Source organism: Dendrobates tinctorius, unplaced genomic scaffold (genome assembly GCF_039654945.1).
Source record: "Dendrobates tinctorius isolate UK_male_01 unplaced genomic scaffold, ASM3965494v1 ptg000348l, whole genome shotgun sequence".
NCBI lineage: Eukaryota > Metazoa > Chordata > Amphibia > Anura > Dendrobatidae > Dendrobates > Dendrobates tinctorius.
Genome location: NW_027362014.1, coordinates 49,772 through 74,161, shown reverse-complemented (window position 1 = coordinate 74,161; position 24,390 = coordinate 49,772). Strand labels below are relative to the sequence as shown.

Below are 24,390 nucleotides of genomic sequence, written 5' to 3'. Positions count from 1 at the left end.
CACCAGTCACCCCGCACCATTACTACCACCGCCTGAGACAGGTAATGAGGAGCCAACACGGAGAGCGAGGCGTCACCAGTCACCCCGCACCATTACTACCACCGCCTGAGACAGGTAATGAGGAGCCAACACGGAGAGCGAGGCGTCACCAGTCACCCCGCACCATTACTACCACAACCTGAGACAGGTAACGAGGAGCCAACACGGAGAGCGAGGCGTCACCAGTCACCCCGCACCATTACTACCACAACCTGAGACAGGTAACAAGGAGCCAACACGGAGAGCGAGGCGTCACCAGTCACCCCGCACCATTACTACCACCGCCTGAGACAGGTAACAAGGAGCCAACACGGAGAGCGAGGCGTCACCAGTCACCCCGCACCATTACTACCACCACCTGAGACAGGTAACAAGGAGCCAACACGGAGAGCGAGGAGTCACCAGTCACCCCGCACCATTACTACCACCGCCTGAGACAGGTAACAAGGAGCCAACACGGAGAGCGAGGCGTCACCAGTCACCCCGCACCATTACTACCACAACCTGAGACAGGTAACAAGGAGCCAACACGGAGAGCGAGGCGTCACCAGTCACCCCGCACCATTACTACCACCACCTGAGACAGGTAATGAGGAGCCAACACGGAGAGCGAGGAGTCACCAGTCACCCCGCACCATTACTACCACAACCTGAGACAGGTAACAAGGAGCCAACACGGAGAGCGAGGAGTCACCAGTCACCCCGCACCATTACTACCACCGCCTGAGACAGGTAACAAGGAGCCAACACGGAGAGCGAGGAGTCACCAGTCACCCCGCGCCATTACTACCACCGCCTGAGACAGGTAACAAGGAGCCAACACCGAGAGCGAGGAGTCACCAGTCACCCCGCACCATTACTACCACCGCCTGAGACAGGTAACAAGGAGCCAACACGGAGAGCGAGGAGTCACCAGTCACCCCGCACCATTACTACCACAACCTGAGACAGGTAACAAGGAGCCAACACGGAGAGCGAGGCGTCACCAGTCACCCCGCACCATTACTACCACCGCCTGAGACAGGTAACCAGGAGCCAACACGGAGAGCGAGGCGTCACCAGTCACCCCGCACCATTACTACCACAACCTGAGACAGGTAACAAGGAGCCAACACGGAGAGCGAGGCGTCACCAGTCACCCCGCACCATTACTACCACAACCTGAGACAGGTAACAAGGAGCCAACACGGAGAGCGAGGCGTCACCAGTCACCCCGCACCATTACTACCACCACCTGAGACAGGTAATGAGGAGCGAGGAGCCAACACGGAGAGTGAGGAGTCACCAGTCACCCCGCACCATTACTACCACAACCTGAGACAGGTAACAAGGAGCCAACACGGAGAGCGAGGCGTCACCAGTCACCCCGCACCATTACTACCACCACCTGAGACAGGTAATGAGGAGCCAACACGGAGAGCGAGGAGTCACCAGTCACCCCGCGCCATTACTACCACCACCTGAGACAGGTAACGAGGAGCCAACACGGAGAGCGAGGAGTCACCAGTCACCCCGCACCATTACTACCACAACCTGAGACAGGTAACGAGGAGCCAACACGGAGAGCGAGGAGTCACCAGTCACCCCGCACCATTACTACCACCACCTGAGACAGGTAATGAGGAGCCAACACGGAGAGCGAGGCGTCACCAGTCACCCCGCACCATTACTACCACCGCCTGAGACAGGTAACGAGGAGCCAACACGGAGAGCGAGGAGTCACCAGTCACCCCGCACCATTACTACCACCGCCTGAGACAGGTAACGAGGAGCCAACACGGAGAGCGAGGAGTCACCAGTCACCCCGCACCATTACTACCACCACCTGAGACAGGTAATGAGGAGCCAACACGGAGAGCGAGGAGTCACCAGTCACCCCGCACCATTACTACCACCGCCTGAGACAGGTAACAAGGAGCCAACACGGAGAGCGAGGAGTCACCAGTCACCCCGCACCATTACTACCACCGCCTGAGACAGGTAACAAGGAGCCAACACGGAGAGCGAGGAGTCACCAGTCACCCCGCGCCATTACTACCACCGCCTGAGACAGGTAACAAGGAGCCAACACGGAGAGCGAGGAGTCACCAGTCACCCCGCACCATTACTACCACCGCCTGAGACAGGTAACAAGGAGCCAACACGGAGAGCGAGGAGTCACCAGTCACCCCGCACCATTACTACCACCGCCTGAGACAGGTAACAAGGAGCCAACACGGAGAGCGAGGAGTCACCAGTCACCCCGCACCATTACTACCACCACCTGAGACAGGTAACGAGGAGCCAACACGGAGAGCGAGGAGTCACCAGTCACCCCGCACCATTACTACCACCGCCTGAGACAGGTAACAAGGAGCCAACACGGAGAGCGAGGAGTCACCAGTCACCCCGCACCATTACTACCACAACCTGAGACAGGTAACAAGGAGCCAACACGGAGAGCGAGGCGTCACCAGTCACCCCGCACCATTACTACCACCGCCTGAGACAGGTAATGAGGAGCCAACACGGAGAGCGAGGAGTCACCAGTCACCCCGCACCATTACTACCACCGCCTGAGACAGGTAATGAGGAGCCAACACGGAGAGAGAGGCGTCACCAGTCACCCCGCACCATTACTACCACCACCTGAGACAGGTAATGAGGAGCCAACACGGAGAGAGAGGAGTCACCAGTCACCCCGCACCATTACTACCACCACCTGAGACAGGTAACCAGGAGCCAACACGGAGAGCGAGGAGTCACCAGTCACCCCGCACCATTACTACCACCACCTGAGACAGGTAATGAGGAGCCAACACGGAGAGAGAGGAGTCACCAGTCACCCCGCACCATTACTACCGCCACCTGAGACAGGTAATGAGGAGCCAACACGGAGAGAGAGGAGTCACCAGTCACCCCGCACCATTACTACCACCACCTGAGACAGGTAATGAGGAGCCAACACGGAGAGCGAGGAGTCACCAGTCACCCCGCACCATTACTACCACAACCTGAGACAGGTAACAAGGAGCCAACACGGAGAGCGAGGCGTCACCAGTCACCCCGCACCATTACTACCACCGCCTGAGACAGGTAATGAGGAGCCAACACGGAGAGAGAGGCGTCACCAGTCACCCCGCACCATTACTACCACCACCTGAGACAGGTAACAAGGAGCCAACACGGAGAGCGAGGCGTCACCAGTCACCCCGCACCATTACTACCACCGCCTGAGACAGGTAACCAGGAGCCAACACGGAGAGCGAGGAGTCACCAGTCACCCCGCACCATTACTACCACCGCCTGAGACAGGTAACCAGGAGCCAACACGGAGAGCGAGGAGTCACCAGTCACCCCGCACCATTACTACCACCGCCTGAGACAGGTAACCAGGAGCCAACACGGAGAGCGAGGCGTCACCAGTCACCCCGCACCATTACTACCACAACCTGAGACAGGTAACAAGGAGCCAACACGGAGAGCGAGGAGTCACCAGTCACCCCGCACCATTACTACCACAACCTGAGACAGGTAACAAGGAGCCAACACGGAGAGCGAGGCGTCACCAGTCACCCCGCACCATTACTACCACAACCTGAGACAGGTAACAAGGAGCCAACACGGAGAGCGAGGCGTCACCAGTCACCCCGCACCATTACTACCACCACCTGAGACAGGTAATGAGGAGTGAGGAGCCAACACGGAGAGTGAGGAGTCACCAGTCACCCCGCACCATTACTACCACCGCCTGAGACAGGTAATGAGGAGCGAGGAGCCAACACGGAGAGCGAGGCGTCACCAGTCACCCCGCACCATTACTACCACAACCTGAGACAGGTAACAAGGAGCCAACACGGAGAGCGAGGCGTCACCAGTCACCCCGCACCATTACTACCACCACCTGAGACAGGTAATGAGGAGCCAACACGGAGAGCGAGGCGTCACCAGTCACCCCGCACCATTACTACCACAACCTGAGACAGGTAACAAGTAGCCAACACGGAGAGCGAGGCGTCACCAGTCACCCCGCACCATTACTACCACAACCTGAGACAGGTAACAAGGAGCCAACACGGAGAGCGAGGCGTCACCAGTCACCCAGCACCATTACTACCACCGCCTGAGACAGGTAACCAGGAGCCAACACGGAGAGCGAGGAGTCACCAGTCACCCCGCACCATTACTACCACCGCCTGAGACAGGTAACCAGGAGCCAACACGGAGAGCGAGGCGTCACCAGTCACCCCGCACCATTACTACCACCGCCTGAGACAGGTAACCAGGAGCCAACACGGAGAGCGAGGAGTCACCAGTCACCCCGCACCATTACTACCACCGCCTGAGACAGGTAACCAGGAGCCAACACGGAGAGCGAGGCGTCACCAGTCACCCCGCACCATTACTACCACCGCCTGAGACAGGTAATGAGGAGCCAACACGGAGAGCGAGGAGTCACCAGTCACCCCGCACCATTACTACCACCGCCTGAGACAGGTAATGAGGAGCCAACACGGAGAGCGAGGCGTCACCAGTCACCCCGCACCATTACTACCACCGCCTGAGACAGGTAATGAGGAGCCAACACGGAGAGCGAGGCGTCACCAGTCACCCCGCACCATTACTACCACAACCTGAGACAGGTAACGAGGAGCCAACACGGAGAGCGAGGCGTCACCAGTCACCCCGCACCATTACTACCACAACCTGAGACAGGTAACAAGGAGCCAACACGGAGAGCGAGGCGTCACCAGTCACCCCGCACCATTACTACCACCGCCTGAGACAGGTAACAAGGAGCCAACACGGAGAGCGAGGCGTCACCAGTCACCCCGCACCATTACTACCACAACCTGAGACAGGTAACAAGGAGCCAACACGGAGAGCGAGGAGTCACCAGTCACCCCGCACCATTACTACCACCGCCTGAGACAGGTAACAAGGAGCCAACACGGAGAGCGAGGCGTCACCAGTCACCCCGCACCATTACTACCACAACCTGAGACAGGTAACAAGGAGCCAACACGGAGAGCGAGGCGTCACCAGTCACCCCGCACCATTACTACCACCACCTGAGACAGGTAATGAGGAGCCAACACGGAGAGCGAGGAGTCACCAGTCACCCCGCACCATTACTACCACAACCTGAGACAGGTAACAAGGAGCCAACACGGAGAGCGAGGAGTCACCAGTCACCCCGCACCATTACTACCACCGCCTGAGACAGGTAACAAGGAGCCAACACGGAGAGCGAGGAGTCACCAGTCACCCCGCACCATTACTACCACCGCCTGAGACAGGTAACAAGGAGCCAACACCGAGAGCGAGGAGTCACCAGTCACCCCGCACCATTACTACCACCGCCTGAGACAGGTAACAAGGAGCCAACACGGAGAGCGAGGAGTCACCAGTCACCCCGCACCATTACTACCACAACCTGAGACAGGTAACAAGGAGCCAACACGGAGAGCGAGGCGTCACCAGTCACCCCGCACCATTACTACCACCGCCTGAGACAGGTAACCAGGAGCCAACACGGAGAGCGAGGCGTCACCAGTCACCCCGCACCATTACTACCACAACCTGAGACAGGTAACAAGGAGCCAACACGGAGAGCGAGGCGTCACCAGTCACCCCGCACCATTACTACCACAACCTGAGACAGGTAACAAGGAGCCAACACGGAGAGCGAGGCGTCACCAGTCACCCCGCACCATTACTACCACCACCTGAGACAGGTAATGAGGAGCGAGGAGCCAACACGGAGAGTGAGGAGTCACCAGTCACCCCGCACCATTACTACCACAACCTGAGACAGGTAACAAGGAGCCAACACGGAGAGCGAGGCGTCACCAGTCACCCCGCACCATTACTACCACCACCTGAGACAGGTAATGAGGAGCCAACACGGAGAGCGAGGAGTCACCAGTCACCCCGCGCCATTACTACCACCACCTGAGACAGGTAACGAGGAGCCAACACGGAGAGCGAGGAGTCACCAGTCACCCCGCACCATTACTACCACAACCTGAGACAGGTAACGAGGAGCCAACACGGAGAGCGAGGAGTCACCAGTCACCCCGCACCATTACTACCACCACCTGAGACAGGTAATGAGGAGCCAACACGGAGAGCGAGGCGTCACCAGTCACCCCGCACCATTACTACCACCGCCTGAGACAGGTAACGAGGAGCCAACACGGAGAGCGAGGAGTCACCAGTCACCCCGCACCATTACTACCACCGCCTGAGACAGGTAACGAGGAGCCAACACGGAGAGCGAGGAGTCACCAGTCACCCCGCACCATTACTACCACCACCTGAGACAGGTAATGAGGAGCCAACACGGAGAGCGAGGAGTCACCAGTCACCCCGCACCATTACTACCACCGCCTGAGACAGGTAACAAGGAGCCAACACGGAGAGCGAGGAGTCACCAGTCACCCCGCACCATTACTACCACCGCCTGAGACAGGTAACAAGGAGCCAACACGGAGAGCGAGGAGTCACCAGTCACCCCGCACCATTACTACCACCGCCTGAGACAGGTAACAAGGAGCCAACACGGAGAGCGAGGAGTCACCAGTCACCCCGCACCATTACTACCACCGCCTGAGACAGGTAACAAGGAGCCAACACGGAGAGCGAGGAGTCACCAGTCACCCCGCACCATTACTACCACCGCCTGAGACAGGTAACAAGGAGCCAACACGGAGAGCGAGGAGTCACCAGTCACCCCGCACCATTACTACCACCACCTGAGACAGGTAACAAGGAGCCAACACGGAGAGCGAGGAGTCACCAGTCACCCCGCACCATTACTACCACCGCCTGAGACAGGTAACAAGGAGCCAACACGGAGAGCGAGGAGTCACCAGTCACCCCGCACCATTACTACCACAACCTGAGACAGGTAACAAGGAGCCAACACGGAGAGCGAGGCGTCACCAGTCACCCCGCACCATTACTACCACCGCCTGAGACAGGTAATGAGGAGCCAACACGGAGAGAGAGGAGTCACCAGTCACCCCGCACCATTACTACCACCGCCTGAGACAGGTAATGAGGAGCCAACACGGAGAGAGAGGCGTCACCAGTCACCCCGCACCATTACTACCGCCACCTGAGACAGGTAATGAGGAGCCAACACGGAGAGAGAGGAGTCACCAGTCACCCCGCACCATTACTACCACCACCTGAGACAGGTAACCAGGAGCCAACACGGAGAGCGAGGAGTCACCAGTCACCCCGCACCATTACTACCACCACCTGAGACAGGTAATGAGGAGCCAACACGGAGAGAGAGGAGTCACCAGTCACCCCGCACCATTACTACCACCACCTGAGACAGGTAATGAGGAGCCAACACGGAGAGAGAGGAGTCACCAGTCACCCCGCACCATTACTACCGCCACCTGAGACAGGTAATGAGGAGCCAACACGGAGAGCGAGGAGTCACCAGTCACCCCGCACCATTACTACCACAACCTGAGACAGGTAACAAGGAGCCAACACGGAGAGCGAGGCGTCACCAGTCACCCCGCACCATTACTACCACCGCCTGAGACAGGTAATGAGGAGCCAACACGGAGAGAGAGGCGTCACCAGTCACCCCGCACCATTACTACCACCACCTGAGACAGGTAACGAGGAGCCAACACGGAGAGCGAGGAGTCACCAGTCACCCCGCACCATTACTACCACAACCTGAGACAGGTAACGAGGAGCCAACACGGAGAGCGAGGAGTCACCAGTCACCCCGCACCATTACTACCACCGCCTGAGACAGGTAATGAGGAGCCAACACGGAGAGCGAGGCGTCACCAGTCACCCCGCACCATTACTACCACCGCCTGAGACAGGTAATGAGGAGCCAACACGGAGAGCGAGGAGTCACCAGTCACCCCGCACCATTACTACCACCGCCTGAGACAGGTAATGAGGAGCCAACACGGAGAGCGAGACGTAACCAGTCACCCCGCACCATTACTACCACAACCTGAGACAGGTAATGAGGAGCCAACACGGAGAGCGAGGAGTCACCAGTCACCCCGCACCATTACTACCACCACCTGAGACAGGTAATGAGGAGCCAACACGGAGAGCGAGGCGTCACCAGTCACCCCGCACCATTACTACCACCACCTGAGACAGGTAATGAGGAGCCAACACGGAGAGCGAGGCGTCACCAGTCACCCCGCACCATTACTACCACAACCTGAGACAGGTAACAAGGAGCCAACACGGAGAGCGAGGCGTCACCAGTCACCCCGCACCATTACTACCACAACCTGAGACAGGTAATGAGGAGCCAACACGGAGAGCGAGGAGTCACCAGTCACCCCGCACCATTACTACCACCACCTGAGACAGGTAATGAGGAGCCAACACGGAGAGCGAGGCGTCACCAGTCACCCCGCACCATTACTACCACAACCTGAGACAGGTAACAAGGAGCCAACACGGAGAGCGAGGAGTCACCAGTCACCCCGCACCATTACTACCACAACCTGAGACAGGTAACGAGGAGCCAACACGGAGAGAGAGGAGTCACCAGTCACCCCGCACCATTACTACCACCGCCTGAGACAGGTAACAAGGAGCCAACACGGAGAGCGAGGAGTCACCAGTCACCCCGCACCATTACTACCACCGCCTGAGACAGGTAACAAGGAGCCAACACGGAGAGCGAGGAGTCACCAGTCACCCCGCACCATTACTACCACCGCCTGAGACAGGTAACAAGGAGCCAACACGGAGAGCGAGGCGTCACCAGTCACCCCGCACCATTACTACCACAACCTGAGACAGGTAACAAGGAGCCAACACGGAGAGCGAGGAGTCACCAGTCACCCCGCACCATTACTACCACCACCTGAGACAGGTAATGAGGAGCCAACACGGAGAGCGAGGAGTCACCAGTCACCCCGCACCATTACTACCACCGCCTGAGACAGGTAATGAGGAGCCAACACGGAGAGCGAGGAGTCACCCCGCACCATTACTACCACAACCTGAGACAGGTAAGAAGGAGCCAACACGGAGAGAGAGGAGTCACCAGTCACCCCGCACCATTACTACCACCGCCTGAGACAGGTAATGAGGAGCCAACACGGAGAGCGAGGAGTCACCAGTCACCCCGCACCATTACTACCACAACCTGAGACAGGTAACGAGGAGCCAACACGGAGAGAGAGGAGTCACCAGTCACCCCGCACCATTACTACCACCACCTGAGACAGGTAACAAGGAGCCAACACGGAGAGCGAGGCGTCACCAGTCACCCCGCACCATTACTACCACCACCTGAGACAGGTAATGAGGAGCCAACACGGAGAGCGAGGAGTCACCAGTCACCCCGCGCCATTACTACCACAACCTGAGACAGGTAACGAGGAGCCAACACGGAGAGCGAGGAGTCACCAGTCACCCCGCACCATTACTACCACAACCTGAGACAGGTAACAAGGAGCCAACACGGAGAGCGAGGCGTCACCAGTCACCCCGCACCATTACTACCACCACCTGAGACAGGTAATGAGGAGCCAACACGGAGAGCGAGGAGTCACCAGTCACCCCGCACCATTACTACCACCGCCTGAGACAGGTAACAAGGAGCCAACACGGAGAGCGAGGAGTCACCAGTCACCCCGCACCATTACTACCACCGCCTGAGACAGGTAACAAGGAGCCAACACGGAGAGCGAGGCGTCACCAGTCACCCCGCACCATTACTACCACAACCTGAGACAGGTAACAAGGAGCCAACACGGAGAGCGAGGAGTCACCAGTCACCCCGCACCATTACTACCACCACCTGAGACAGGTAATGAGGAGCCAACACGGAGAGCGAGGAGTCACCAGTCACCCCGCACCATTACTACCACCGCCTGAGACAGGTAATGAGGAGCCAACACGGAGAGCGAGGAGTCACCAGTCACCCCGCACCATTACTACCACAACCTGAGACAGGTAACAAGGAGCCAACACGGAGAGAGAGGAGTCACCAGTCACCCCGCACCATTACTACCACCGCCTGAGACAGGTAATGAGGAGCCAACACGGAGAGCGAGGAGTCACCAGTCACCCCGCACCATTACTACCACAACCTGAGACAGGTAACGAGGAGCCAACACGGAGAGAGAGGAGTCACCAGTCACCCCGCACCATTACTACCACCACCTGAGACAGGTAACAAGGAGCCAACACGGAGAGCGAGGCGTCACCAGTCACCCCGCACCATTACTACCACCACCTGAGACAGGTAATGAGGAGCCAACACGGAGAGCGAGGAGTCACCAGTCACCCCGCACCATTACTACCACAACCTGAGACAGGTAATGAGGAGCCAACACGGAGAGCGAGGAGTCACCAGTCACCCCGCACCATTACTACCACCACCTGAGACAGGTAATGAGGAGCCAACACGGAGAGCGAGGAGTCACCAGTCACCCCGCACCATTACTACCACCGCCTGAGACAGGTAATGAGGAGCCAACACGGAGAGCGAGGAGTCACCAGTCACCCCGCACCATTACTACCACCACCTGAGACAGGTAACAAGGAGCCAACACGGAGAGCGAGGAGTCACCAGTCACCCCGCACCATTACTACCACCGCCTGAGACAGGTAATGAGGAGCCAACACGGAGAGCGAGGCGTCACCAGTCACCCCGCACCATTACTACCACCACCTGAGACAGGTAACAAGGAGCCAACACGGAGAGCGAGGAGTCACCAGTCACCCCGCACCATTACTACCACCGCCTGAGACAGGTAATGAGGAGCCAACACGGAGAGCGAGGAGTCACCAGTCACCCCGCACCATTACTACCACCACCTGAGACAGGTAATGAGGAGCCAACACGGAGAGCGAGGAGTCACCAGTCACCCCGCACCATTACTACCACAACCTGAGACAGGTAATGAGGAGCCAACACGGAGAGCGAGGCGTCACCAGTCACCCCGCACCATTACTACCACACCTGAGACAGGTAATGAGGAGCCAACACGGAGAGCGAGGAGTCACCAGTCACCCCGCGCCATTACTACCACCACCTGAGACAGGTAACGAGGAGCAAACACGGAGAGCGAGGAGTCACCAGTCACCCCGCACCATTACTACCACAACCTGAGACAGGTAACGAGGAGCCAACACGGAGAGCGAGGAGTCACCAGTCACCCCGCACCATTACTACCACCACCTGAGACAGGTAATGAGGAGCCAACACGGAGAGCGAGGAGTCACCAGTCACCCCGCACCATTACTACCACCACCTGAGACAGGTAATGAGGAGCCAACACGGAGAGCGAGGCGTCACCAGTCACCCCGCACCATTACTACCACCACCTGAGACAGGTAATGAGGAGCCAACACGGAGAGCGAGGAGTCACCAGTCACCCCGCGCCATTACTACCACCACCTGAGACAGGTAACGAGGAGCAAACACGGAGAGCGAGGAGTCACCAGTCACCCCGCACCATTACTACCACAACCTGAGACAGGTAACGAGGAGCCAACACGGAGAGCGAGGAGTCACCAGTCACCCCGCACCATTACTACCACCACCTGAGACAGGTAATGAGGAGCCAACACGGAGAGCGAGGCGTCACCAGTCACCCCGCACCATTACTACCACCGCCTGAGACAGGTAACGAGGAGCCAACACGGAGAGCGAGGAGTCACCAGTCACCCCGCACCATTACTACCACCGCCTGAGACAGGTAACGAGGAGCCAACACGGAGAGCGAGGAGTCACCAGTCACCCCGCACCATTACTACCACCACCTGAGACAGGTAATGAGGAGCCAACACGGAGAGCGAGGAGTCACCAGTCACCCCGCGCCATTACTACCACCGCCTGAGACAGGTAACGAGGAGCCAACACGGAGAGCGAGGAGTCACCCCGCACCATTACTACCACCGCCTGAGACAGGTAACAAGGAGCCAACACGGAGAGCGAGGAGTCACCAGTCACCCCGCACCATTACTACCACCGCCTGAGACAGGTAACAAGGAGCCAACACGGAGAGCGAGGAGTCACCAGTCACCCCGCACCATTACTACCACCGCCTGAGACAGGTAACAAGGAGCCAACACGGAGAGCGAGGAGTCACCAGTCACCCCGCACCATTACTACCACCACCTGAGACAGGTAATGAGGAGCCAACACGGAGAGAGAGGAGTCACCAGTCACCCCGCACCATTACTACCACCGCCTGAGACAGGTAATGAGGAGCCAACACGGAGAGAGAGGCGTCACCAGTCACCCCGCACCATTACTACCGCCACCTGAGACAGGTAATGAGGAGCCAACACGGAGAGAGAGGAGTCACCAGTCACCCCGCACCATTACTACCGCCACCTGAGACAGGTAACCAGGAGCCAACACGGAGAGCGAGGAGTCACCAGTCACCCCGCACCATTACTACCACCACCTGAGACAGGTAATGAGGAGCCAACACGGAGAGAGAGGAGTCACCAGTCACCCCGCACCATTACTACCACCACCTGAGACAGGTAATGAGGAGCCAACACGGAGAGAGAGGAGTCACCAGTCACCCCGCACCATTACTACCGCCACCTGAGACAGGTAATGAGGAGCCAACACGGAGAGCGAGGAGTCACCAGTCACCCCGCACCATTACTACCACAACCTGAGACAGGTAATGAGGAGCCAACACGGAGAGCGAGGAGTCACCAGTCACCCCGCACCATTACTACCACCGCCTGAGACAGGTAATGAGGAGCCAACACGGAGAGCGAGGAGTCACCAGTCACCCCGCACCATTACTACCACAACCTGAGACAGGTAACAAGGAGCCAACACGGAGAGCGAGGAGTCACCAGTCACCCCGCACCATTACTACCACAACCTGAGACAGGTAATGAGGAGCCAACACGGAGAGCGAGGAGTCACCAGTCACCCTGCACCATTACTACCACCGCCTGAGACAGGTAATGAGGAGCCAACACGGAGAGCGAGGCGTCACCAGTCACCCCGCACCATTACTACCACAACCTGAGACAGGTAACAAGGAGCCAACACGGAGAGCGAGGAGTCACCAGTCACCCCGCACCATTACTACCACAACCTGAGACAGGTAACAAGGAGCCAACACGGAGAGCGAGGCGTCACCAGTCACCCCGCACCATTACTACCACCACCTGAGACAGGTAATGAGGAGCCAACACGGAGAGCGAGGAGTCACCAGTCACCCCGCGCCATTACTACCACCACCTGAGACAGGTAACGAGGAGCAAACACGGAGAGCGAGGAGTCACCAGTCACCCCGCACCATTACTACCACAACCTGAGACAGGTAACGAGGAGCCAACACGGAGAGCGAGGAGTCACCAGTCACCCCGCACCATTACTACCACCACCTGAGACAGGTAATGAGGAGCCAACACGGAGAGCGAGGCGTCACCAGTCACCCCGCACCATTACTACCACCGCCTGAGACAGGTAACGAGGAGCCAACACGGAGAGCGAGGAGTCACCAGTCACCCCGCACCATTACTACCACCGCCTGAGACAGGTAACAAGGAGCCAACACGGAGAGCGAGGAGTCACCAGTCACCCCGCGCCATTACTACCACCGCCTGAGACAGGTAACAAGGAGCCAACACGGAGAGCGAGGAGTCACCAGTCACCCCGCACCATTACTACCACCGCCTGAGACAGGTAACAAGGAGCCAACACGGAGAGCGAGGAGTCACCAGTCACCCCGCACCATTACTACCACCGCCTGAGACAGGTAACAAGGAGCCAACACGGAGAGCGAGGAGTCACCAGTCACCCCGCACCATTACTACCACCACCTGAGACAGGTAACAAGGAGCCAACACGGAGAGCGAGGAGTCACCAGTCACCCCGCACCATTACTACCACCGCCTGAGACAGGTAACAAGGAGCCAACACGGAGAGCGAGGAGTCACCAGTCACCCCGCACCATTACTACCACAACCTGAGACAGGTAACAAGGAGCCAACACGGAGAGCGAGGCGTCACCAGTCACCCCGCACCATTACTACCACCGCCTGAGACAGGTAATGAGGAGCCAACACGGAGAGAGAGGAGTCACCAGTCACCCCGCACCATTACTACCACCGCCTGAGACAGGTAATGAGGAGCCAACACGGAGAGAGAGGCGTCACCAGTCACCCCGCACCATTACTACCGCCACCTGAGACAGGTAATGAGGAGCCAACACGGAGAGAGAGGAGTCACCAGTCACCCCGCACCATTACTACCACCACCTGAGACAGGTAACCAGGAGCCAAAACGGAGAGCGAGGAGTCACCAGTCACCCCGCACCATTACTACCGCCACCTGAGACAGGTAATGAGGAGCCAACACGGAGAGAGAGGAGTCACCAGTCACCCCGCACCATTACTACCGCCACCTGAGACAGGTAATGAGGAGCCAACACGGAGAGAGAGGAATCACCAGTCACCCCGCACCATTACTACCGCCACCTGAGACAGGTAATGAGGAGCCAACACGGAGAGCGAGGAGTCACCAGTCACCCCGCACCATTACTACCACAACCTGAGACAGGTAATGAGGAGCCAACACGGAGAGCGAGGAGTCACCAGTCACCCCGCACCATTACTACCACCGCCTGAGACAGGTAATGAGGAGCCAACACGGAGAGCGAGGAGTCACCAGTCACCCCGCACCATTACTACCACAACCTGAGACAGGTAACAAGGAGCCAACACGGAGAGCGAGGCGTCACCAGTCACCCCGCACCATTACTACCACCGCCTGAGACAGGTAATGAGGAGCCAACACGGAGAGAGAGGCGTCACCAGTCACCCCGCACCATTACTACCACCACCTGAGACAGGTAACGAGGAGCCAACACGGAGAGCGAGGAGTCACCAGTCACCCCGCACCATTACTACCACAACCTGAGACAGGTAACGAGGAGCCAACACGGAGAGCGAGGAGTCACCAGTCACCCCGCACCATTACTACCACCGCCTGAGACAGGTAATGAGGAGCCAACACGGAGAGCGAGGCGTCACCAGTCACCCCGCACCATTACTACCACAACCTGAGACAGGTAACAAGGAGCCAACACGGAGAGCGAGGCGTCACCAGTCACCCCGCACCATTACTACCACAACCTGAGACAGGTAACAAGGAGCCAACACGGAGAGCGAGGCGTCACCAGTCACCCCGCACCATTACTACCACCGCCTGAGACAGGTAATGAGGAGCCAACACGGAGAGCGAGGAGTCACCAGTCACCCCGCACCATTACTACCACCGCCTGAGACAGGTAATGAGGAGCCAACACGGAGAGCGAGGAGTCACCAGTCACCCCGCACCATTACTACCACCACCTGAGACAGGTAATGAGGAGCCAACACGGAGAGCGAGGCGTCACCAGTCACCCCGCACCATTACTACCACCACCTGAGACAGGTAATGAGGAGCCAACACGGAGAGCGAGGCGTCACCAGTCACCCCGCACCATTACTACCACAACCTGAGACAGGTAACAAGGAGCCAACACGGAGAGCGAGGCGTCACCAGTCACCCCGCACCATTACTACCACAACCTGAGACAGGTAATGAGGAGCCAACACGGAGAGCGAGGAGTCACCAGTCACCCCGCACCATTACTACCACCACCTGAGACAGGTAATGAGGAGCCAACACGGAGAGCGAGGAGTCACCAGTCACCCCGCACCATTACTACCACCACCTGAGACAGGTAATGAGGAGCCAACACGGAGAGCGAGGCGTCACCAGTCACCCCGCACCATTACTACCACAACCTGAGACAGGTAACAAGGAGCCAACACGGAGAGCGAGGCGTCACCAGTCACCCCGCACCATTACTACCACAACCTGAGACAGGTAACGAGGAGCCAACACGGAGAGAGAGGAGTCACCAGTCACCCCGCACCATTACTACCACCGCCTGAGACAGGTAACAAGGAGCCAACACGGAGAGCGAGGAGTCACCAGTCACCCCGCACCATTACTACCACCGCCTGAGACAGGTAACAAGGAGCCAACACGGAGAGCGAGGCGTCACCAGTCACCCCGCACCATTACTACCACAACCTGAGACAGGTAACAAGGAGCCAACACGGAGAGCGAGGAGTCACCAGTCACCCCGCACCATTACTACCACCACCTGAGACAGGTAATGAGGAGCCAACACGGAGAGCGAGGAGTCACCAGTCACCCCGCACCATTACTACCACCGCCTGAGACAGGTAATGAGGAGCCAACACGGAGAGCGAGGAGTCACCAGTCACCCCGCGCCATTACTACCACAACCTGAGACAGGTAATGAGGAGCCAACACGGAGAGCGAGGAGTCACCAGTCACCCCGCACCATTACTACCACAACCTGAGACAGGTAACAAGGAGCCAACACGGAGAGCGAGGAGTCACCAGTCACCCCGCACCATTACTACCACCACCTGAGACAGGTAATGAGGAGCCAATACGGAGAGCGAGGAGTCACCAGTCACCCCGCACCATTACTACCACCGCCTGAGACAGGTAATGAGGAGCCAACACGGAGAGCGAGGAGTCACCAGTCACCCCGCACCATTACTACCACCGCCTGAGACAGGTAATGAGGAGCCAACACGGAGAGCGAGGAGTCACCAGTCACCCCGCACCATTACTACCACAACCTGAGACAGGTAACAAGGAGCCAACACGGAGAGCGAGGCGTCACCAGTCACCCCGCACCATTACTACCACAACCTGAGACAGGTAACAAGGAGCCAACACGGAGAGCGAGGAGTCACCAGTCACCCCGCACCATTACTACCACCACCTGAGACAGGTAATGAGGAGCCAACACGGAGAGCGAGGAGTCACCAGTCACCCCGCACCATTACTACCACCGCCTGAGACAGGTAATGAGGAGCCAACACGGAGAGCGAGGAGTCACCAGTCACCCCGCACCATTACTACCACAACCTGAGACAGGTAACAAGGAGCCAACACGGAGAGAGAGGAGTCACCAGTCACCCCGCACCATTACTACCACCACCTGAGACAGGTAACAAGGAGCCAACACGGAGAGCGAGGCGTCACCAGTCACCCCGCACCATTACTACCACCACCTGAGACAGGTAATGAGGAGCCAACACGGAGAGCGAGGAGTCACCAGTCACCCCGCACCATTACTACCACAACCTGAGACAGGTAACGAGGAGCCAACACGGAGAGCGAGGAGTCACCAGTCACCCCGCACCATTACTACCACAACCTGAGACAGGTAACAAGGAGCCAACACGGAGAGCGAGGCGTCACCAGTCACCCCGCACCATTACTACCACCACCTGAGACAGGTAATGAGGAGCCAACACGGAGAGCGAGGAGTCACCAGTCACCCCGCACCATTACTACCACAACCTGAGACAGGTAATGAGGAGCCAACACGGAGAGCGAGGAGTCACCAGTCACCCCGCACCATTACTACCACCACCTGAGACAGGTAATGAGGAGCCAACACGGAGAGCGAGGAGTCACCAGTCACCCCGCACCATTACTACCACCGCCTGAGACAGGTAATGAGGAGCCAACACGGAGAGCGAGGAGTCACCAGTCACCCCGCACCATTACTACCACCACCTGAGACAGGTAATGAGGAGCCAACACGGAGAGCGAGGAGTCACCAGTCACCCCGCACCATTACTACCACCGCCTGAGACAGGTAATGAGGAGCCAACACGGAGAGCGAGGAGTCACCAGTCACCCCGCACCATTACTACCACCGCCTGAGACAGGTAATGAGGAGCCAACACGGAGAGCGAGGAGTCACCAGTCACCCCGCGCCATTACTACCACAACCTGAGACAGGTAATGAGGAGCCAACACGGAGAGCGAGGAGTCACCAGTCACCCCGCACCATTACTACCACAACCTGAGACAGGTAATGAGGAGCCAACACGGAGAGCGAGGCGTCACCAGTCACCCCGCACCATTACTACCACCACCTGAGACAGGTAACAAGGAGCCAACACGGAGAGCGAGGAGTCACCAGTCACCCCGCACCATTACTACCACCGCCTGAGACAGGTAATGAGGAGCCAACACGGAGAGCGAGGCGTCACCAGTCACCCCGCACCATTACTACCACCACCTGAGACAGGTAACAAGGAGCCAACACGGAGAGCGAGGAGTCACCAGTCACCCCGCACCATTACTACCACCGCCTGAGACAGGTAATGAGGAGCCAACACGGAGAGCGAGGCGTCACCAGTCACCCCGCACCATTACTACCACCACCTGAGACAGGTAACAAGGAGCCAACACGGAGAGCGAGGAGTCACCAGTCACCCCGCACCATTACTACCACCGCCTGAGACAGGTAATGAGGAGCCAACACGGAGAGCGAGGCGTCACCAGTCACCCCGCACCATTACTACCACCGCCTGAGACAGGTAACAAGGAGCCAACACGGAGAGCGAGGAGTCACCAGTCACCCCGCACCATTACTACCACCGCCTGAGACAGGTAATGAGGAGCCAACACGGAGAGCGAGGAGTCACCAGTCACCCCGCACCATTACTACCACAACCTGAGACAGGTAACAAGGAGCCAACACGGAGAGCGAGGAGTCACCAGTCACCCCGCACCATTACTACCACCACCTGAGACAGGTAACAAGGAGCCAACACGGAGAGCGAGGAGTCACCAGTCACCCCGCACCATTACTACCACCGCCTGAGACAGGTAACCAGGAGCCAACACGGAGAGCGAGGAGTCACCAGTCACCCCGCACCATTACTACCACCGCCTGAGACAGGTAACAAGGAGCCAACACGGAGAGAGAGGAGTCACCAGTCACCCCACACCATTACTACCACAACCTGAGACAGGTAACAAGGAGCCAACACGGAGAGCGAGGAGTCACCAGTCACCCCGCACCATTACTACCACAACCTGAGACAGGTAACGAGGAGCCAACACGGAGAGCGAGGAGTCACCAGTCACCCCGCACCATTACTACCACCACCTGAGACAGGTAACAAGGAGCCAACACGGAGAGCGAGGCGTCACCAGTCACCCCGCACCATTACTACCACCACCTGAGACAGGTAATGAGGAGCCAACACGGAGAGCGAGGAGTCACCAGTCACCCCGCGCCATTACTACCACAACCTGAGACAGGTAACGAGGAGCCAACACGGAGAGCGAGGAGTCACCAGTCACCCCGCACCATTACTACCACAACCTGAGACAGGTAACAAGGAGCCAACACGGAGAGCGAGGCGTCACCAGTCACCCCGCACCATTACTACCACCACCTGAGACAGGTAATGAGGAGCCAACACGGAGAGCGAGGAGTCACCAGTCACCCCGCACCATTACTACCACAACCTGAGACAGGTAATGAGGAGCCAACACGGAGAGCGAGGAGTCACCAGTCACCCCGCACCATTACTACCACCACCTGAGACAGGTAATGAGGAGCCAACACGGAGAGCGAGGAGTCACCAGTCACCCCGCACCATTACTACCACCGCCTGAGACAGGTAATGAGGAGCCAACACGGAGAGCGAGGAGTCACCAGTCACCCCGCACCATTACTACCACCACCTGAGACAGGTAATGAGGAGCCAACACGGAGAGCGAGGAGTCACCAGTCACCCCGCACCATTACTACCACCGCCTGAGACAGGTAATGAGGAGCCAACACGGAGAGCGAGGAGTCACCAGTCACCCCGCACCATTACTACCACCGCCTGAGACAGGTAATGAGGAGCCAACACGGAGAGCGAGGAGTCACCAGTCACCCCGCGCCATTACTACCACAACCTGAGACAGGTAATGAGGAGCCAACACGGAGAGCGAGGAGTCACCAGTCACCCCGCACCATTACTACCACAACCTGAGACAGGTAATGAGGAGCCAACACGGAGAGCGAGGCGTCACCAGTCACCCCGCACCATTACTACCACCACCTGAGACAGGTAACAAGGAGCCAACACGGAGAGCGAGGAGTCACCAGTCACCCCGCACCATTACTACCACCGCCTGAGACAGGTAATGAGGAGCCAACACGGAGAGCGAGGCGTCACCAGTCACCCCGCACCATTACTACCACCACCTGAGACAGGTAACAAGGAGCCAACACGGAGAGCGAGGAGTCACCAGTCACCCCGCACCATTACTACCACCGCCTGAGACAGGTAATGAGGAGCCAACACGGAGAGCGAGGCGTCACCAGTCACCCCGCACCATTACTACCACCACCTGAGACAGGTAACAAGGAGCCAACACGGAGAGCGAGGAGTCACCAGTCACCCCGCACCATTACTACCACCGCCTGAGACAGGTAATGAGGAGCCAACACGGAGAGCGAGGCGTCACCAGTCACCCCGCACCATTACTACCACCGCCTGAGACAGGTAACAAGGAGCCAACACGGAGAGCGAGGAGTCACCAGTCACCCCGCACCATTACTACCACCGCCTGAGACAGGTAATGAGGAGCCAACACGGAGAGCGAGGAGTCACCAGTCACCCCGCGCCATTACTACCACAACCTGAGACAGGTAACAAGGAGCCAACACGGAGAGCGAGGAGTCACCAGTCACCCCGCACCATTACTACCACCACCTGAGACAGGTAACAAGGAGCCAACACGGAGAGCGAGGAGTCACCAGTCACCCCGCACCATTACTACCACCGCCTGAGACAGGTAACCAGGAGCCAACACGGAGAGCGAGGAGTCACCAGTCACCCCGCACCATTACTACCACCGCCTGAGACAGGTAACAAGGAGCCAACACGGAGAGAGAGGAGTCACCAGTCACCCCGCACCATTACTACCACAACCTGAGACAGGTAACAAGGAGCCAACACGGAGAGCGAGGAGTCACCAGTCACCCCGCACCATTACTACCACAACCTGAGACAGGTAACGAGGAGCCAACACGGAGAGCGAGGAGTCACCAGTCACCCCGCACCATTACTACCACCACCTGAGACAGGTAACAAGGAGCCAACACGGAGAGCGAGGCGTCACCAGTCACCCCGCACCATTACTACCACAACCTGAGACAGGTAACGAGGAGCCAACACGGAGAGCGAGGAGTCACCAGTCACCCCGCACCATTACTACCACCACCTGAGACAGGTAACAAGGAGCCAACACGGAGAGCGAGGAGTCACCAGTCACCCCGCACCATTACTACCACAACCTGAGACAGGTAACAAGGAGCCAACACGGAGAGCGAGGAGTCACCAGTCACCCCGCACCATTACTACCACCACCTGAGACAGGTAACGAGGAGCCAACACGGAGAGCGAGGAGTCACCAGTCACCCCGCACCATTACTACCACCACCTGAGACAGGTAACAAGGAGCCAACACGGAGAGCGAGGAGTCACCAGTCACCCCGCACCATTACTACCACAACCTGAGACAGGTAATGAGGAGCCAACACGGAGAGCGAGGAGTCACCAGTCACCCCGCACCATTACTACCACAACCTGAGACAGGTAACGAGGAGCCAACACGGAGAGCGAGGAGTCACCAGTCACCCCGCACCATTACTACCACAACCTGAGACAGGTAACAAGGAGCCAACACGGAGAGCGAGGAGTCACCAGTCACCCCGCACCATTACTACCACCGCCTGAGACAGGTAACGAGGAGCCAACACGGAGAGCGAGGAGTCACCAGTCACCCCGCACCATTACTACCACCACCTGAGACAGGTAACAAGGAGCCAACACGGAGAGCGAGGAGTCACCAGTCACCCCGCACCATTACTACCACAACCTGAGACAGGTAATGAGGAGCCAACACGGAGAGCGAGGAGTCACCAGTCACCCCGCACCATTACTACCACCACCTGAGACAGGTAACGAGGAGCCAACACGGAGAGCGAGGAGTCACCAGTCACCCCGCACCATTACTACCACAACCTGAGACAGGTAACAAGGAGCCAACACGGAGAGCGAGGAGTCACCAGTCACCCCGCACCATTACTACCACCACCTGAGACAGGTAACGAGGAGCCAACACGGAGAGCGAGGAGTCACCAGTCACCCCGCACCATTACTACCACCACCTGAGACAGGTAACGAGGAGCCAACACGGAGAGCGAGGAGTCACCAGTCACCCCACACCATTACTACCACAACCTGAGACAGGTAATGAGGAGCCAACACGGAGAGCGAGGAGTCACCAGTCACCCCGCACCATTACTACCACAACCTGAGACAGGTAATGAGGAGCCAACACGGAGAGCGAGGCGTCACCAGTCACCCCGCACCATTACTACCACAACCTGAGACAGGTAACAAGGAGCCAACACGGAGAGCGAGGAGTCACCAGTCACCCCGCACCATTACTACCACAACCTGAGACAGGTAACGAGGAGCCAACACGGAGAGCGAGGAGTCACCAGTCACCCCGCACCATTACTACCACCACCTGAGACAGGTAACAAGGAGCCAACACGGAGAGCGAGGAGTCACCAGTCACCCCGCACCATTACTACCACCACCTGAGACAGGTAATGAGGAGCCAACACGGAGAGCGAGGAGTCACCAGTCACCCCGCACCATTACTACCACAACCTGAGACAGGTAACAAGGAGCCAACACGGAGAGCGAGGAGTCACCAGTCACCCCGCACCATTACTACCACCACCTGAGACAGGTAACAAGGAGCCAACACGGAGAGCGAGGAGTCACCAGTCACCCCGCACCATTACTACCACCACCTGAGACAGGTAACGAGGAGCAAACACGGAGAGCGAGGCGTCACCAGTCACCCCGCACCATTACTACCACAACCTGAGACAGGTAATGAGGAGCCAACAAGGAGAGCGAGGAGTCACCAGTCACCCCGCACCATTACTACCACCGCCTGAGACAGGTAATGAGGAGCCAACAAGGAGAGCGAGGCGTCACCAGTCACCCCGCACCATTACTACCACAACCTGAGACAGGTAACAAGGAGCCAACACGGAGAGAGAGGAGTCACCAGTCACCCCGCACCATTACTACCACAACCTGAGACAGGTAATGAGGAGCCAACACGGAGAGCGAGGCGTCACCAGTCACCCCGCACCATTACTACCACCACCTGAGACAGGTAACGAGGAGCCAACACGGAGAGAGAGGAGTCACCAGTCACCCCGCACCATTACTACCACCACCTGAGACAGGTAACGAGGAGCCAACACGGAGAGAGAGGAGTCACCAGTCACCCCGCACCATTACTACCACCACCTGAGACAGGTAATGAGGAGCCAACACGGAGAGAGAGGAGTCACCAGTCACCCCGCACCATTACTACCACCACCTGAGACAGGTAACGAGGAGCCAACACGGAGAGCGAGGAGTCACCAGTCACCCCGCACCATTACTACCACAACCTGAGACAGGTAATGAGGAGCCAACACGGAGAGAGAGGAGTCACCAGTCACCCCGCACCATTACTACCACAACCTGAGACAGGTAACGAGGAGTCAACACGGAGAGCGAGGAGTCACCAGTCACCCCGCACCATTACTACCACAACCTGAGACAGGTAATGAGGAGCCAACACGGAGAGCGAGGAGTCACCAGTCACCCCGCACCATTACTACCACAACCTGAGACAGGTAATGAGGAGCCAACACGGAGAGCGAGGAGTCACCAGTCACCCCGCACCATTACTACCACAACCTGAGACAGGTAATGAGGAGCCAACACGGAGAGCAAGGCGTCACCAGTCACCCCGCACCATTACTACCACCACCTGAGACAGGTAATGAGGAGCCAACACGGAGAGCGAGGAGTCACCAGTCACCCCGCACCATTACTACCGCCACCTGAGACAGGTAATGAGGAGCCAACACGGAGAGAGAGGAGTCACCAGTCACCCCGCACCATTACTACCACCACCTGAGACAGGTAATGAGGAGCCAACACGGAGAGCGAGGAGTCACCAGTCACCCCGCACCATTACTACCACCACCTGAGACAGGTAATGAGGAGCCAACACGGAGAGCGAGGAGTCACCAGTCACCCCGCACCATTACTACCACAACCTGAGACAGGTAATGAGGAGCCAACACGGAGAGAGAGGAGTCACCAGTCACCCCGCACCATTACTACCACCACCTGAGACAGGTAATGAGGAGCCAACACGGAGAGCGAGGAGTCACCAGTCACCCCGCACCATTACTACCACCGCCTGAGACAGGTAACGAGGAGCCAACACGGAGAGCGAGGAGTCACCAGTCACCCCGCACCATTACTACCACCGCCTGAGACAGGTAACCAGGAGCCAACACGGAGAGCGAGGAGTCACCCCGCACCATTACTACCACAACCTGAGACAGGTAATGAGGAGCCAACACGGAGAGAGAGGAGTCA

The 24,390-nt window shown here is 58.1% G+C and overlaps 1 long non-coding RNA gene across 2 annotated transcripts in view; it reads right to left on the bottom strand.

Annotated features, from left to right (window-relative positions):
- Positions 1-24,390, bottom strand: part of LOC141075020 (uncharacterized) — a 45,002-nt gene that overhangs the window by 20,023 nt on the left and 589 nt on the right. The window lies entirely within an intron of this gene.